General features: G+C 43.3%; 1 protein-coding gene across 6 annotated transcripts in view; it reads left to right on the forward strand.

Moving 5' to 3' along the window:
* Window positions 1-7,301: 7,301 nt before the first annotated feature.
* The window catches only part of MARCHF8 (membrane associated ring-CH-type finger 8), an 88,230-nt gene continuing 77,423 nt past the window's right edge, over window positions 7,302-18,108 (forward strand). Inside the window, exons 1-4 of one of the 6 annotated variants that reach the window (XM_066191290.1) lie at window positions 7,302-7,512; window positions 7,959-8,152; window positions 8,719-8,948; window positions 9,422-9,495. The gene's annotated coding sequence lies outside the window, so the exon portion shown is untranslated. Of the gene's footprint in view, window positions 7,513-7,958; window positions 8,949-9,421; window positions 9,496-18,108 lie in introns of all 6 variants that reach the window. The other 5 variants (XM_066191289.1, XM_066191292.1, XM_066191291.1 and 2 more) reach the window with 5 other exon arrangements.

Raw genomic sequence — 18,108 nt, forward strand, 5'->3', positions numbered from 1 at the left:
ATCCTGTGTTAGTTTCTGCCATGGATTAATTACTGTTTATTGGGTAAACTTAGGTAAATGGTTTGGAGTTTGAGTATTAGTGTACCATGTTGCTATGCATCTGATGAAGACAAATGTTTAGCTTTTGTGTGTTCACGTAATTAGATTGTTGTATTATAAAAAGTTTACATACTGGAAGTTGAACAGTTACTTTGGTGCGCTATTCTCTACCTTCCTGCCAACATTTTTTGCTTGTTTCTTTTATGCTTGAGGACCTGTGAGGCAAAACCAGGCTGGTCTCTCGTTGAATGATCTCCAGGATTCTTGTTGATAGGCACCACAAAGGTGTCAGAAATGGTTTTGGATCTTGAATTAAATACTTCCTTTCTCTGGAATTTCTAGAAGCCCATGGTGATAAAAGTCTGTCTTATTGCAATTTCTGTCTATTCAGTTTGCAGTCCCCTGGGATGTAATTCCAGTGGTGCTTCTTGCTCAGTCTTCAGTTGTAGACAAGGCTAGAATTGTTAATTCATAGTACAAAATATAAAATGAAGTTTTTCTAGGTTTTTTGCATATAATGAATTAGACATTTTGCTTTCTTTTCAAATACTTCGAGTTTTCATAATGGGGCAGCATCTTTTGGGTGTAGATTGTGGATTTGGCCTTGCTTCTGCCTGTAAGGAGTCGCTTCCACCTGCAACTTTTGTGTTGGGTCATGTTTTTCTAATCTTCATGTAAATCAGGTTCATCTTGAGATGTATTTGACAGTTTTTCTGGTATCTACATTAGCACTGAGCCAGAGTTACATACATGAGAACATTTATGTAGCTGAGAACCACATCTGGAAGTGTAATCCACTCGTTTGTGTATAACTTCTCCTACACGGAGACCTTGTGGCAGATTTTTCTGGATTTCTTTTGCATTTGCTTCGTGTGTGAAGCTGCAGAGAAGCAACACCAGGGGGCAGCAGAGGCATTTGAACATGGCAAAAAGTTTTGGGTTTGGCCAATAACGAGATTTACGGGGGGGGGGGGGGGGGGAAGCGTGATTATTTGTTTGTGACCCTTACTCAGCCCACTCTGAACTGAGCTAAGGAGATCAACAATAGGATACATTCCTTTTCCTAATTCCAAAGGTTTTAAAAAATCAGAATAGAAGTGTACCTCAAAAGCTTGTTTCTCTGCTGGGTTTCATGATGTAATTTATTAGGTAATCTTAATGTATCGACGACTAGACAGCCCTCCTCTCTTCCTTCCCATTCACCTGCAAGGATGGATTTCAGAGGTGTCTGTTAGCCAAGCTATGTTGAATAGTAGGTTTACCAGATATGTCTGGTAAAAATACTGCATGTCTCCATAATTTCTTACTTTAAAATGACCAGTGTTGCTGGTTTTTTCTTATGGATTCAGGATGAGGATATGGAAGTATGAATTCAGTGGTATGTGAGGAATGTATGCCAGTAACTGCAAAGTGACCGCTGTTTGTCTGGCCTAGCCTTGCAATTCAAAATGCTTTACAGTTCGTCAGTGGCAGAAATTCATTTCTAAACCACACTTTAAGGTTGTTTCAGTCCTTTTTAATCCAATCTTCAGAAAGACTGATTACTGTGTACCATATATGTAGAAAGTGTATCTATGACTCCATGAGAATTATATTCTAATCACATCTGGATGATGAGTTATTGCTGAACTTAGGTATTCTGCCCAGCACCAGAAATTCAAAACAGTACTTAATCACAAAAATAGTATTATTTACATGTATATGATTAAGAATGTTAATGAGCAGGAAATGAAAACACTGAAGTTTTCTAAAAGGAAAAATCGGGGGGTTCAAAATACTCTCTTCTTTCTCTCTGTGTGAGGGGGTTTTTAGCAAATGCATATGATTTTTTTTAAAGTTAATAATCTTGTCTCTCTACCTTCTATCCATAAATTTAATGTGCAGGCAGTAGTTTTTTGGGTTTTTTGTTTTTTTGTTTTTTTTTTTTACTTGAACTAATGAGAGTTAGATTTATTTTGCCTGAATCTTGCACTTAAGTGCTGGAACCGTTGCCTATAATGGGCCTTATTTGCTAAAAACCTGCACTGGCTGATGCAAAGTTACAACACAGATATATTATGAAATACCATGGTCTTGAGGTTGAGAGATGAGTGACAAGATTTCTTCTTAGCATCTCCTGTCATGCCAGTGATCATAGGTAGTTTGTTTTGGGGAGACATAGTACTTACCAAAATGGACTTGATTAGCCTGAGATCCATCCAGTCCCCCATCTGTCTCTGGGAATAGGAGGTAGCAGGCACTTCAAAAGGTGCAAAAATTCCCTAACCAAATATTCAGGAACAGGACACTGTATCTTACCTCCTATGCTAATGACCAGTCTGAATTGTGAAGAACTTGCCATCTCATTTTACAGTATGATATTAATTCAGAGGTCCATAAAGGTCTAAAACTATTTTTGAATCTTGATAGATTCATAGTTTCACTTATTTAAATGTGTAATGTGAAAAGAATTTTCTTTCACTGCAGTTTTGAATTTCCTACCATTTTTAAATTGAAATTCATTTGGTCTACTGTTATGAGAAAGGGAGAACAGTGTCTCCTGAATATTCAGTATGTTCTGTCTTTGAATCACATCCCCTCTTACTCATCTTTTTTGTGGTAGCAATTCACTGCCTTTACTATTACAGAGTCTTAATTATGCTTGCTGTCCTCCAAATCTCCTCTAATTTTGCATTATACTTTGTCATCTAGAGTTCTCTGGTTCCCATTTTCCTGTGTTGTGTATTCAGCTATAAGCTGCTCAAGGTACTATTACAATGGAAGCCCCTAAAATTGTGAATAAAATATTAACAGGTGAAATATGCCCAGGATTCTTCCAAGGAGGTCCCATAGAAATGCTTAGTAGTATTAATCTTCATCTAGTCTGGACAGGATGTAAATAGCATTTGTTAAGATTATGACAAAAAATGTAGGAAGGCGCTGTAAGGGGAACATGTGGCTGAGTTCAGCAGAATGGCTGTGCTTATGAGGAAGATGATGTATGGGGTTTGTTACACAGAACCAGACTGCCTGTTTTTATGCCTTCACCACATCTGCATGTCGGTTGCATGCCATCTGTTAATTGCAGTGGGGAGAGCCAAGGCTGTGTATTGGCTGCTAAGAGGTAGGCACGGAAAATGTCATTCCTCCTCTGCATATTTGGGTATGGGATAAATTACTTTCTATACATTCCCTCATGGTCCAAGTAGCAAATGTGAAAGTGAAGCAAAATGGCCAGATGCTTTTTCCAAATTTTTATCAGTAGAGAAGGAAGCTTTATTTTTTTTCTGTGTCTTCCAAAGGAGGGGAGGAACACGGTGAGCCCAAGACCCAATTGCAGTACCACCTGACTTCTGGAGAATTATTTGTCCGTGAGCTTCTCTTTTTTTCTAGTAGTGCATATCCTGCCTTGAATAAACAGTAAATTGACTGGGATAGAAAGAAAGGACCAATGTACTTTCTGCTCTTTTTTCATACTAAATGACAATGACTTGCAGCAATGACTATAAACTTTAATCAAGTGTGACACCTTAATGTTGTGGATTGGATTTCTCCAGAGCCAGCTCACCCATACCCAGATGACTAGTTTTACCTAGACCGATCACCTCAAACGGTCAGTTTGTTGTATTTGCCAACCTTTAGTTTTGAGGCCCAGAAAGGAGAAAATACCTCTGAAAGCTTCTACAGAGAATAGTGTTTTTGAGGCCTGCTTAGGCTTTATTACTTCAAAACCTTATCTGCTTTGAGACACATTCAAAGCTGTATCCAATCTTGTCAGTCTTCAAAGGCACCCTCACGTGACTGCTGAAGAGTTGCTGAAGTCTGCTGGGGTGTGTTGTCATATGCCTGTTTGTCACACACCACGCCAGATTAAACCTGCTGCACGCAGGGCTGGCTACAGCCACTGTCTGCTGCATCCACAGCATACCAGGGTCTTACAGCACTGGACTGGGAGAAAGGTTACAGGTTGCTTTGCAGGCAGGAATGCTCTTTTCTCCTGCTGTTTTCCGTGTGAGACTTTATTGGCTCGTTGCCACTCTGTCCCAGAGACAGGTTTCAAATCATCATAGTGATTTTCAAAGGCCAGGTTTTAGGAAAATGTATTTACTATAGTACTGATTTATATCCTGCATCTGAGACTGAAGAAAGTTTGATAAATTTCAGGCACTTTGAAAAAAACGTTTGTTAAGATGTTTCCAAATCACCTTCTTGGTGCTCTGGCAGTGGATTTGTTAAAGGTGATTTAACCCTAGAAATCTGGTGCCTTTCTGATAAAAGCTGATTCCTTTATCAGTTAGGAAGGATGTAAACTTTATATGTATTTCCTTTCATCTTTCTAGGTGAATTCCCATCAATTCTGTTCACCCTCTCTAATGACCCCACTTTTCCCTTCTCCTACCAGTATCTGTTTTATTCACCTAGCACAGGCAGAAACCAGCAGAATGACAGCACAGGAAGGAATGAACTCTCAGCTCACCTGCAGTAAAACATAAGGTCATCAGAGAACTTTTGGAGAAATATCACACTGTTTTGGCCAGTAATGTGGCTACAAGAGAGTGAACAGATGGGAGAACACACAGCTCAGGATCTGCAGGTTGAAGGAACTAGAGGAACTTAGCTGGCTTGGAGAAAAACTAGACCCAAAATACAGTGGAATTAAAAAGTAATCCCTGAAATATTGTGGAGTTGCTATGGAAACATGCAGGTGCTCAGACCAACACTGTAGACTAAAAAGATCATTTATAATTATCTGGGGAAAATGAATTATGCTTTTCCATGTAATTACTTTATGTATTGTTATAATTAAGGACCAAAAAAGGACACAGTTATACAACAGTTGTTACCATTCAGGATTTCTGCCCCACACCACTTTCCAGGTCTTTGTGCTAGAAGGACTAAAAGTATTTCTAAAAAGCATAGGCTTATAACCATATGGTAGATCTGTGCTGCTTCTAGAGAGGATTGGAGTCTCCTGGGCATAGAGGTAATTTTGTTTTGTCTTTTTAAATAAATTCAATAAAATGGTGTTTATTGTTGATGGCAGGTAAGGCCACGTGTGTGCTCACAGTCCAGATCTTGTGTGCAGGACATCGGGGCAACTCTCTCTGCAGATCAATCAGTTCTTCAGCTAAGTGTGAGGTGCATTTCTAGGCACACATTCCCAAGCTATGTTTTTTCTGTAACTCTGAGCTAGAGCTATTCAGTTAGCAAAATGGAACTGTTCTGTTCCATTCCCTTAATTTTTTAAAACCTTCTAATTTCTACTCAGGTTTTGAACAGCAACACTATCTGGAAGAATTTAATATTTCCATTTGACTAATGGCCTTTAGCTGAAGTTTATTCATTCTTTCCTATTTTTTAAATTAGCTGCATGTTTGAGGGGGGGAACATTTGCAACAGCTTAGGTTTGCATTTTCTGCTGAGGGCTGTGAGGCATTCAGGATGTTTCACGGCAGTGCTTGCCCTTCAAGGCTTTAGTCTCAGCTCTGCCGTCCTGTATTCAGGAGGCCGTTGCTGAGACTTTAAGCCAAGAACAACAGTGTGTTAAAATACTAGACAAGCTTTCCAGGGAAACAGAGACCATGTATTAATTGCAAAACACAGCAAAAGCTTAGATCTGCAAAGTGGTTTATTGTGGTGTCTTGCACTTCAGGCCTAATCCTTAGTTATTCTAGTTTGCCTGGAAAACCTCTGCTCTGAGCGACTATTTTTCTGTATAATATCTACTTCTATTCCAGTTGTGTCTACAGGCTCTTTTCCTAGTCTGGCACACACCACTGAGTGGTGAGCGATGCTGTTTTCAAAGTGGAATACAATCCTAACCCGAAAAATAATTTTAAAAACCCAAACAAACCACACAACAAAATGGGTTGTGAAAGAGCCTCCCTTGAGAAATCCCAGTCGCCTCAAGGTAAGCCAGCAGTACTGGTTCTCTTTACAAACCTATACTGGCTATCAAGAGGACACAATGGTTATCATCACATATGCATGTTTCCATATCCTGTTTTATAAAGGGATACAATCTAAGTTTGTTCACTTCAAACTACATAGGACTAAACTGGAGTTCTACCCACACTCTCCTCTTCCCAGGAAGACACACCGTACACCCTGGGTGGTGCTTCTCCCACTTTCACTACATGGGGGTGCTGAGTACTAACTCTGGAATGTAATTACAGTATTTCAACACAGTTTCTCTATGCTCTGCAAACCTGATAAAACGTCATTTTTCTTAGGGGGTTGTCTCTGCATGAAAAGGTTACCTTACTCATTTTATGCTTTTTTGCACTGTTCTTGATGGGTAAATGTAATCTCCCTGCAGCCCTGTAAATTATTGTGAAAAAGTGCAGAGTCAGTAGATGAAAATTTCAACTTAGGTTTAGTGAATGAATTTTTATGTCAAACCAAGAGGTTTCCTTGTTTTCTCTTTTATTCTCTGAATAATTTCTGCTTTTTTGTCTGTGCTGCACTGACAGAAACTGTTGAGTGAAGCTGCTTCTTTTCCTGTTCAAGTATTCCCAAGTGGGATAGACATCATGTCTGAACACAGAAAACTCTCCCTAGACTTAGTCTTCTAAAACTGACTTTGCTTTTCCCCCTGTAAAATTCACGTCAATTCTGTTGTTCACCTGTTTTAACATATCTCGGGAGAGAGATATCTTTGGGAAGAAAAGAAGAAAAGATTAAGGTATCCTGCTTGTGTAACATAAAATTGTAAAATAGCAACAGAGTATAGCACCCAGATATAAGTATGGGGCAAACTCGAAGTTTTCCGCTGACATATTTTTTTTGCTGATAAATCAAGACGTGCAGGTGAGCGATGAATACAAAACACCTGACGCCAACGCCTTATAAGCCATCTTCATGTTTTCAACATACACACATTTTTAAAAAGTTAAATGGCACTCTACGAAGTTAAGACATTTTATTCTACGTACTAAAGCGTGAGCCGTTTCACCCCGGGCAGTAGCGGCAGCAGCACCCCCGCCTGCGGCTGCGGGAGGCAGCGCAGCGGGCTGAGCTCCGGACAGCCGGAGCCCACTCGCTCCGCGGCCGATTGTCGCCTCCCGGTCCCCGCCGGTCCCGCCCCCGCCCGGCCCCCCGCGCGCAGGTGCCGGGAGCGCGTTCCCGGCTGGAACGGGAGGCGCCGAGCGGGGCGGCAGCGGAACGGGGCCGCAGCCGAGCGGGGGCGGCTCCAGCGGGAGGCGATCGGGCGCCGGGACAGCCGCGTCCCGCTGCGGAGCGCCCGCCTCGCCTGCCCGTGCTGCTCCGGGCCATGGCGGCGGGGGCGGGCCGGGGCGGGGCGGCGCGCTGACAGGCAGCCCGGCCCGGGGAGCCGCGGTAAACAGGAGCCGGGGGAGAGCTGGGGGAGACCGGCCTCGCAGGAGCTTCCCAGCCCCGCGGCCCGCCGCCTCCCGGCCCCGGGCATGGGCAGCAGCAGCCGCCGCAGCCGGAGGAGGAGCCGCCGGCCCGGGCCCTGTGCGGGGCGCCACCGAGGTAGGCTCGGCCGCCGCCCTGGCCGCGGGCAGCCGCCGCTTCCTCCGCGGGGCCCGAGCCGGGTCCGGCGCCCCTCCGGCGCCGCGAGGCCGGGCACCGAGGCCGGGCCCGGGGGCGGCCCAGGGCGGGCCGGTGAGGGGGCCGCCTGCCCCGGGGTCGCTGCCCTGCGGCCGCCGCTCGTCCCGGCGCCGCCGGCAGCACCTCGCCCCGGCGGGTCCGGCAGGTGAGGTGCTCCCGGGCGAGCAGCAGGCGGCGCGGCCCGGGCCGGCTCCCCGCGGGACCGCGCAGCGCCGCGTTGGCCGGGGCAGGGGCAGCGGGGCACCGCGGCCGCCGGGGCGGGCGCTCCGCTCGGGGCGTTCGGGGCTGCTCCGCTGTCGGAGCTGGGGAAGCGGCTCCTAATTCCCCGGTAAGAGGCTTTCCCACCTCCGCCGTCTTTGTCTGCACAGCCTCAGCTGCTGCTGCTGCTGGCGCCGGGAGCTTTAGTGTTGCTGCGGGGAAACCGGGAGCGGATCAGCTGTGGGAAAGGGACCGTGCTTGCACCAGCTGCCCCGTTAGGAGGAGGACGCGAATTCCGTGAGCAACGTGTAACAGAGAATACGCCAGAGAGAAAACAGTGCGCAAGATGTGCTGGTCACAACGTGTTCGTAAGGAATCGTGAAGTTTCACGGCAGACTAAGGAATAGTCAGAATTCCTTCATGCTTCCTGGAGCTAGTTGGCAGGCAGAGTAATGCTCGAGTTGTTCTGTAACACTTTAACTTCTCCTCATTTTCGTACGCTGAAAGTGCAAGCAAAGCGAGAATTACGATGTGCCAATGCCAGATCAGTTGGTCTCAAACTGCGGTGCAAGAGGGCACGGCTCAGCTCTGCAGTTGGCAAGGAGCTGGTTTACTTCCGAGCATCGCAAATCTGTGAAGTAACCCAGCAGCATAAACACAGAAGGGACAATTTAGCTAGAGCTCGAGTGGAGGTGGAAAGAGATGTTGGAAGGAAGATGTGGGTGGGAGAGAGCCGGTCTGACAGTAACACTTCAGCTGAAGCAGCAGCAGTCTTTATGAATTTGTGCTTCTAAAATCGGTTTGGAGTAGTGTCAGATGAGGCTGAGATTGCTCTAGCAATAGTCCTAGTCAAACATTTTCAGAAAGTAGTTTTCTTTGAAAAACACTGTTTATTAGACCTAAGATACTTTGTTTGAAATCTGTCAACAGTGATCGATTTCTACTGGTGCAGAGTTCTTCTAAGCCTGCCTGAGGACTGGGATTGCTGGAAACATCAGTGTTCTTGTCTCAAGGGTATGCCCTAGCACCCGGAATAATACCTGCTGAGGGTGTTAGCAGCTTCTCTGCTGTAGCCCAAACTGGTGCCAGCCTCTCCTTAGAGCAACCTTGTAACTGCTTGGAGAAAGTGAGACTTGATTCTGCTGTGGCTGCTGAAAATGGTAGGACTGCTGAAGTCTGAACAACTGTTCTTTTGCTGGGTACTTTGTGTGACTTAGGTCTAATGTAAACTTTAGAAATTAACAATTCGGTGAATATTTGTTGTTATGGTGTTCGGTTTTCTGTTGTTCTTTTGATTTTTTTTGTTTGTTTGTTTGTTTTTAACTTGGCTTTCAGCTAGCCCTAGCCAGCAGTTCTGCTTATAAACTAGGTAAAAAGAACCGATTTTTTGTTTGGGGGTTGGAAGAAAAGCTGTATGCTTTTCATGCCTCAGTGTATGGATAAGGGGCTAGAATTGTTGGAGATGTTGAGGTGAGGTCTAGGGCTAGAAAATGCACCTGTTCCCAGGCTGCTTTAACACAGTCTTAACTGTTCTGAGGGTACATTAATTCAGCATGCTGGATGAACTTTTATATTTTCAGGATGAGTTTGTTGGGTTTTTTTTTTTTTTTAATTTACACTTCTGTTATTTTAGACCCAACATTTTGGACAAACAACTCTGCCGTGTTCAAGGGTGAAAGGACTTCCCAGCTGCTGAGGCTGTCACAGGTACTTTAGGGCAATGTACTAAAGTGTCTGACAGACTGATTTCCTTACTGCTCTTTCAAACATTGACATTAGTGGGGAAGGCAAGGCACTGCAGGAATGTGGCAGCTTCCAGTAATAATACTGCTCAAGGAAGGAGCTGAAGGTGGTTGTTACAAGTCCTGAATTGATCCTACTGCATAAGAAAAAGCAGTCTCCTGCTATGGGTCTTTTCTGCCATGTACCTCAGTCAGCCGTAGTGGGCCTGACTAACAGCTGGCTTCCGCAAATATGAATAATAGAGTGTGCATAACTATCTGCCAGGAAAAAAGGAAAGCAGGAATGAAGTCTCTTATTCTTTTTTTTCCAATTGTTTTTTATTTTGTTTTGCTCTTGTTCTGCCCTTCTACCCTCCCCCAAAATATAAGGAACTCTTGATCCTGTAGAAGTGTTTAACTAACATTCTTTAAGGGCCTGTAGATGAACAATAAAAAATTAACAGGCATTGAAAGAAGGAACTTCCAGGAACCCTGAAGAACCTTGTGCTTGCACTGTCTGTGTGTGACAAATAGTAAATAGAAAAATAATGACTAGCAAAGCTGTAGAAGGCAATAAGGAATGCAAAACTTGAAGTCTAGGAAAAACTTCCAGGGCATAAGGTTTCAGAGAGGAAATCTTCCTGGGGTACAAGTTATCCATTTACTGCTTGTGCCAGTTCTTTCTTAGGAGCATCTAGTGCTAGCTGCTGCAGGAACTGTGTGAACCATGTAAATTGCACATCTAATTCACTGTATTAATTTCCATAGTGAGGCAGAACTCATGCAGGGCTTGCTGGGACTTCTGTTTTGCTGACTTGTGGATTGACTGCAAAGATCTGGTGGCAGCTTGATGTAGCATAGCAGAGCTGGCATTACACTTGCTGGGTGGGCTTTGTTCACTGTGAATTTTTACAGCTCCAGATTGTTGAAATGCTCTTCACTGAGATAGGGTCAGTTTTACTAGTTCTGCTTGGATTTTAGTAAAAACTTCCCAAAAGAACTCATCATTTCTAAACCAGGTTATTTTTCACTGCTTCCCACAATGTTTTTGCGGGATTTTATCAAGGTGCCCACATTCATGAGAAGCATTAAAACACCAAATTACAGATTACATAGTGTTTATTGATTCTGAGGCAGGTAAATGGATAAGAGCCCTTGGAAGCCTGGTCTTTTTGCAATTAAAGGTATGCTTTAAGAGCTTTTTTTACTCTTAAATATAACTCATCACCAGACAGGCAGACAGTTCACCCACAGCAAGAGATCTCAACCATCAGCAGTTTCTAGTGCTTGCAATTTCTTTTCCCCAGGGTCCGAGAAGGAAGGCTGGCCTTTATTTTATGCCCCTGGTTATCTTGTTTGGGCTGATCTTGATCAAAAGTGTTTGTAAATGACTTTTAAACTTCTCTGTCTTTTAAAGCAAGCACCACTCTGGGGCTCACATTTGCTACCTGCAGGCAAGTGGTGGGGGGGGAGGGGGGCTTAGTAGCAAATCTTGAATTTGACCTTGCAGAATGTCACAGTTGATTGGACTCAGCTGAAAACGGTGTTGGAAATTTTAGATGAAATACACATATATTACCTATGTGTAATGGATGGAAAATAGTGAAAGGTTCTAGAAAGTGTGGCTGAGATTTTCCACAGTTACATGAAATAAAGGTAGTAGATGAGCACTTTGTCCCTGGAGACTCATTTAAGGATCCCAGCTGTAAACCTTGCAAAATACATAGCCAAAATTCCTATGGAATATAAATATTGTGTATTTTGGGGGTAGGTAAATCCTGTGTATCGGTTGGGTATGCCTTGATACCTGCCCTTCAAAGGGCATCAGGACTGAATAGATGTCACCATTGCAGGCAAGGCTGCAGATGAACAACAGCACCAGAGTTTCTCCTTGGCAAAAAAGACATTGGACTTAAGAATGTCATTTAGCAGGTCACTGCTACCTCAGCTAAGCCTGAGTTTGTCTCCCAGTTTGGTCATGGCTTCAGTAAGATCATGTGTTTATGCACCATCCAGGATAAGAGGTACATTATTACAAGGAATAAAATGTTGTCAGCTGTTCTTTCCTGAGCTGCTAGCTTGACTTCTGTCATGTCCTCGACACAGGATGAGAAACTTCTCTCTTTGAATCAAAGGGTCAGTTGGAAAATAGGGGAAGGAAAGAAAGATAGAAGGTGACAAACTCTAGGGTGACAAACAAAAAAAGGAAGAAAAAAAAATAGAGTTCAAGTTTACACATAAAGTTGCTAATTTTTAAAAAAGTATACTAATCCTTTGTGCCTCTTTTCTCTCAAATGTGCTTTATTTTTAAAAAGCTTTTTGCTTCTTCTTTAGTGTGTGTACTGAGCATGCAAGGAAGAGTATCTGTAGGGAAAAAAACCCCAATGCTTCTGAACAAATAGCTGGGCTTCCCCTGGGTCTGATCTGCTGATTCTAATGACCAGAATAATTTGTCACTAAGACTTACTTACTCCTAATAACTCTGTGCTATTGTGCAGCTTGAGGGAGTTGTGCTTCTGTTCTTGTTGCTAGAGTTGAGTTTGAAGTTCTGCTTTCTCATTACACAAGAATTTCCATGGGCACACCACACATGTGAGGGTCTACACGTTGCCATGACTCTAGGACTGAAACTAGAAACTGGCTTGTAGACATGGGATTTGGGTGAATTTTTCCTCTAGAGGACCCTTTGACTACCATTAACTTAAGGAAGCAACAAATGCACTCTGCACAACCTGTCCTGTAGCACCAGTTAAATACTGAGGAAGTATTCAGTCAGATCTTCTACTGTAAGCACTTCTCTTAGCAGTGGACCTGGCCTTTACTTTCCTGGGAGAGGGAAGGTGATATCACAGGATTATTAGTGGGAACCCCTCAGCTCCAAATTACTGCAGGATTTACAAAAGGGATGTCTTTGTTTAATGTCATCTGTAAAGGTCTCCTAAAGCATTTCTTTGTTGAAGAGACTCCTTCAAAACCAGTGGGAGCTGTAGCAAGACAAAGCCTTCTCTGCCTGTTTATATTTGCTTTCCCTGTCACTGGCTCCTTGGCTCATCCAGGACAGAGGATTAATCTCTCTGATCCCTCTATTTCTAGTTGTAAAAGCGCAGTGTGCTATTGAGGGTGATTCACTACTATGCCAATCCTTGTTATAATCTCTTGTAACTACGAATGCATCAGTCAGAAGAGAGAGGCTAATGGAAAAATGTGGCATATTTCTGTGTATTTTTTTCCTATGTGCATATAAATATTTATGGGACAATTGATGGATTAGAGAACAGGAAGTGATGCAATACAGGGCTCTGCCATGGTTTCATAACATGGGCCACATTACAGCAAGAAATTCTTGCAAATGACTCTGCTTGCCTTGCAGTTTTGTCTCTTTCTTGCATGTTTTCCCTGGCCTCCTTCAGCAAGCCACTCTTAAGGGATTTGCATTTAACAGCATGATGAACTCTGCTAAAACAGATCGAAAGTGAAAGTTGGCAGTGGCTTTTTGGTTCATCATACATAAGCCTGGTGAAGTCTGGCATACCGGAGGAATGTGAAGAGTGTGAGGTAATAGTTTACCATAGGTGATGACAGGGAAGAAAACACATGGGAGCAGTCTAGCTCTTTCTGAAGCTGACAGTAGGCTTTGATTTTTCGTTCCTTTCTGGTAAATGACGTGAGTTCCCCTTGCAGTTCTGCATCCAAAATGTCCTTTTAACTGTGATTATTGTTAGAGCTTTTAGGATAATCATCTTGAGCTTGCCTGCCAAATCTGAAGAGGAGGTGCCAGGACTAGGAAGGACAGTTGTTGTCAGTGTTTTCTCTCTAGCACGCTCTGTGACCATTGGTTTATAATGCAGCTGCTTCTATAAAATATGTCTACATGTGTACGTATGTATGTGCATGCATATAATCCACAAAAGCAGGTGGGCTGGAGATTTCCTACTCTTTGATCTCTAGAGGAAAGGATTTTTTACACCAGAAGTAACAAATGCATACTGAACTAAATGCTGTCTTGTTTTAATGAAAATAAAAAAATCTGCTTAGCTTTTAAAAGAAGAGGAAGTTCACTTGCAGCTAAAGGGTTTTTTTTTGTGAGAGACAGGAAACGGGAGTCTTTTTTCCTGTTTCTGGCCTGTTTTCCAGTTTCAGTTACTTCACCTATGCACACCTTAGTTTCCTGCAACTCATTTGTCATCTGCATCATGGTATTTGTAAGATTCTTGCATTTAAAAAAAAAAAAAAATTAACCTGTTCTCCAAGAGGAAGTGTGCTTATGCAATCACACTGCCAGTAACTTCTAAACTTATTGGCTAAATGTCGCATAACTGCTGGAACTTTAGATGTTGCAGGAAGAATGGAATATGAATTACAATGTCACAGCTGAGAACTGCAGCCTCACCCTGTACCAAAGCCCCTGGAGATAGCACTTTTTAAACATAAGATAAGCCACGTGGGTGAGTGGCCCCTCTGCAACCTACAGCCACAGGATACCAAATGCAGGATCTCAGACTGTGCTAATCCTTCTGCTGTGGAATAGCCTTCTTCCACTGCAAGGCCTTCTGAAGGCTTAGGAGAAATTTAAAGTATTGTTGCTAAATTAGAGCTGGCATGATGCAGCAGACTCTTCACAAAATTAATGTTTAATAATGTAAGGGGGTGGAGGGAGGAGAGATACCCTTGTAAAATTACATGATTCTTGTCAGACTGGCTTGATCTTGGGAATTAGCAAAAAACAGCAGCAGGTTTGATTAAAATATGGAAGGGAGTTTTAACTTTGCTCTTGGCATAATAAAGCAGAAACCAAAAAACAAGATCAGATTTCAGCCTTCTAAACACATTGGTGTTCTTAGACAGTGTTTTCCTATTGAAGCCTTGAAATATCTTCTTGTTTTGGGGCATGAAAACTGTATATTGCCTCTTAGCAGTTCCTTTGTGTGAGGCATGTATGTTGTTTCTGTGATTATTTTGACAGCAATGTTCAGCTATTTTGTACCCTTCATATTAGGGTCAGACCTCACAGGGGAGCATAACTCTGACTGAGACTGCTCAAGTTGAGTATTTCTGATGTTATAGAAATTCTCACCAATCATCGCAAAATTGCAAAGCTTGAAAGCTCTCTGTATTGTTGTGTGTGAGCTGCTACATGCTTTGGCAGGGCGTGAAAAAGAGTCCTGCTCTAGTACACCTGCAGAGCTCTGCAGTCCCTAAGACCTTTCAGAGATGAGTTTCTTTTTATGTGCCATCCTGGAAGTGTTGTAGGAAAACTGCACTGTGATGTTTTCCAGGCAAATAATGGAGAACCCATAGCACTGTTGTATTTTCCAGATGGCAAGAAGTTCAAAATTATTATTCTGTGACCTGTCCTAATCCATCTGATTAATTTCTTAAATGAAATTTGTGGCTTTGTTTCTAGTGAGGCAGTGTGCAAGTGATATATTAGAACTGCAGCTTCAAAGCAGCAGGAGATGGCCCTGCCAGAGCCCTGTGCCTCATACAAAGTCTGCCTAAGTGCTCCTTGCGTTTTACCCCTGCGCAGTAAGGCTGCATTTGAGATGCTGCTAGTGAAGTGTGGAAGCATCTCCTCTATATATCTACATACCAAATATAGCAGGATAGGTCTGACATATGCTGGTGGTGGTTTTCTTCCCAGGATCTCCCATGGTCAGTGTTTGGTGTTTTGGGGACCCTGAAGCACTTGTATCTGCCCCAGACCTAGGCTTTTATTTATTGGTGGTGTTGATATCAGCTTCTCCAACCACAAGGCAAGGATCGCAGCTCAGTTGCTGTTGAACATGTGTGATTCAAGATACAATTTCTCACTCACTTTTCCTTTGTTAGTGATACCCTGGCAAGCATAACATCATGTGGTCCAGCAGCCTGAGAACAAAGAACTCAGGATCAGTTCCTTATACAGAGAGGGAATTAGATACAGCGTGCATTTTATTCTTGGCTGTGATCTTTCATTGTGTCTTGTTAGATATTTGTTATGGTTGTTTGCTTTCTCTGTCTACTTGAGCTCTACTTGTCATCTTGGACATGCGTTCAGTCTGTCTCATCCATCTCTGATTGCCTGCTGGGAAGTTTTTTAGTTGGCATGTTCTCAGTACGCAGAGCTATAGGTGCTTTGCAGAGACTTTGGTAGGGCTGTGATGCCCTGCAGGCATCGTGCTGGTTGGCTGTTTGTCAGCTGCCTTTTCAAGTCCTCATTAGCTGCTGTATTAAGGCTCTCTGCTCTGTAAGACCTGCATGTGTTTGGCTTAGCCTGTCTTTACTGTCTATGCCTTGTGCAGGGTTTGTTGGAGGAGGCTGCAGGGATGGTTCTGCTTCAGAGTAGATGCTCTGCTCAAGGAAGGTGTGTTTTCCAGTTGCATCCTGATGCTCTGGTGTTATCTTGCTTTCCACGTGACACTACAAAGCATAGACTTATCCCCTGTCACACAGTTTGCATTGCTGCTTCTATGAATAAGGGAAGAGAAACTCAGAGAGCTGATGATCCAATCACTGAGTGATTGCCTTTGAGCTATATCCTGTGTGGCTCATGGGCAGGTCTTTGTGGTTGATGTAATCTGACTAATGCATGTGAGAGACATCTGAGCCAGGAATTGGGAATTTAATAAGATGATGAAACTGTTGGGTTTCAAGTCTGAAAGTAATTCTTGTCAGCAGGGGATGGGAGTGGAAAGCAACTTGACTGTACACAGTTCATCCCACCAAGGCCAGTAACATGGACATACTGCAGCAAAGGCCTGCTTTTCTAAGATGCTGTTTATTCCCTGTGTCCAGTGACCCCTCTGAGTCAAGGCGAGTTGGCCAGTTTCTGAGCCAAGGCTTTCTTCTGTGGGCCTTTTTTTTTTTTCTTCCTTTATTATAACATGCCAAAAAAGAATAAAATCACTAGCAGGCTAAGTCATGCTTTAACTTAATGAGCAATAAAACAGTGTGATATGCTGTCTCTGGGCCTTTTACGACCCCTTCTAGAAAAGATGCCACTCCAGCATGACTGCTTGCAGAGGGATGGGTTACTCAAGCTTGTAAATGCCTTCACTGTTGGTGTGTGAAGATGGCTGTGCCTTTCCAGATTTATTCCAGATTTCTTCATCTCCCCTTGCCATTCTTTCTAGGCTTTGAGTAAGAAACTTGAAGATGTTAAGAAGTATCTTCTTGGGTGTATGATAGCTGCTCCATCTCTGCTGGTAGATGATGGCTTTTGAAGAGACATTAGATGTATTGGAAATTCGTGTGTAAAATGTAGTCTTGGAAAAAGCAGTAACTAATTTGCAACTGAGTGCAGGACCAGCCCAATCAGATAATTGCTAAAAATAATCTACCTTCTAATATTCCACTGGTGATCTCTAATTAGAGAAGTCTTCTAATTCAAAACCTGCATATAGGACAAGATTGGACACTGAAGTGGTTTTGTGAGTCTGGAAAGTCTGGACAGAATCAGTGTTTGGGGAGGTAATTTTGGGGGGAGATGAGGTGTTCTGACATGGATGGTAGTAACTTTGCACTGCATTTATGCTGAGCCTTTGCCCCAGCTAAATGCTGTAGGGTGCAGTTTTTCCAGCAGTGTCTTAGGCAAAGAAGATGCCCTCCTTGGTGGGTGTCTGCTTCCTAGAGGTTTTATTTTTTCTTTAAAGAAACCCACATCTTCCCCAGAACACCCAATCCAGGAACAAAGAAAGGAACATTATGTGTATGCTACGTTGTTGTTTCCTGCTTGAAGCTGTTAGGTTGAGCGTTTAAAGCTAGATGTGTGGCTTTGCTGCAGGAGCAGCACAGCACGGAAGAGGGAGCCTTTCCAGCTGAGGTATTTCACATCCCCTGAGATTGGGATCTGAATACTTTTTAGCCTCTTGTGGATTTCATTTCTTAGGTTCGATGACTTCTGTCATCTGTAATGAGGCAGTGAGAGACCAGCTGGCCTTGCTGAGATGTGAAACTTCTGTTAATTCTGCAGGAAATGTAGGGGTTGTGAGCTTGTACCGGATTATTTCTTCCTAAAATGATGATAATGTTGCCAGATCATGCCATTCACTGAATAGCATGTGTCCCTGAAAAACAAGGAGTGTAACTTCCTCTGAGCTCGAGGCTTTGTGCCTCTTTCAGAGAGCACAGGCAACGGAGAAGGACCGTGCCAGGCACAAGGTCACTTGTGACGCAGAGGGGACCATGCCTGTTCCTAGGCAGGGTGCTGCTTCCTGTAGCACCCAGAGACTTGGGTCCTCTAAGAGGAAAGCAATAGTGTTTTGGTCACCTGGGGGTTCCTGTCACTTCAGAAATAGAGGACATCTTTAATCTTTATATATACCTTGTGAACATCTTGATGTGCTGTACAGCCCATGTGTGGGAGCCTGTGCTAAAGATGGGACTATCTAGAATGGAACAAGCCAACTGTTTTAAGTTAGCAGAAAATGGAGGAGATTTTCATCTTGACTTTCTAAGATCTGTTGCATTGGGAATAGGAGGTAGCTTTCTTTTTTCAATTGAGAAAGAAAAAACAAATTTGCATTTGCCATTTAAAATTATTAATAGAGAAATACATAGTTATCTCTCCATTAGCCTAATTCAGCAGATGTTCGAATTATTTGTCTGTAGTTATTTTTCA

Source organism: Chamaea fasciata, unplaced genomic scaffold (assembly GCF_029207755.1).
Source record: "Chamaea fasciata isolate MVZ Bird 193981 ecotype frontalis unplaced genomic scaffold, bChaFas1.0.hap1 SCAF_9, whole genome shotgun sequence".
Lineage (NCBI taxonomy): Eukaryota > Metazoa > Chordata > Aves > Passeriformes > Sylviidae > Chamaea > Chamaea fasciata.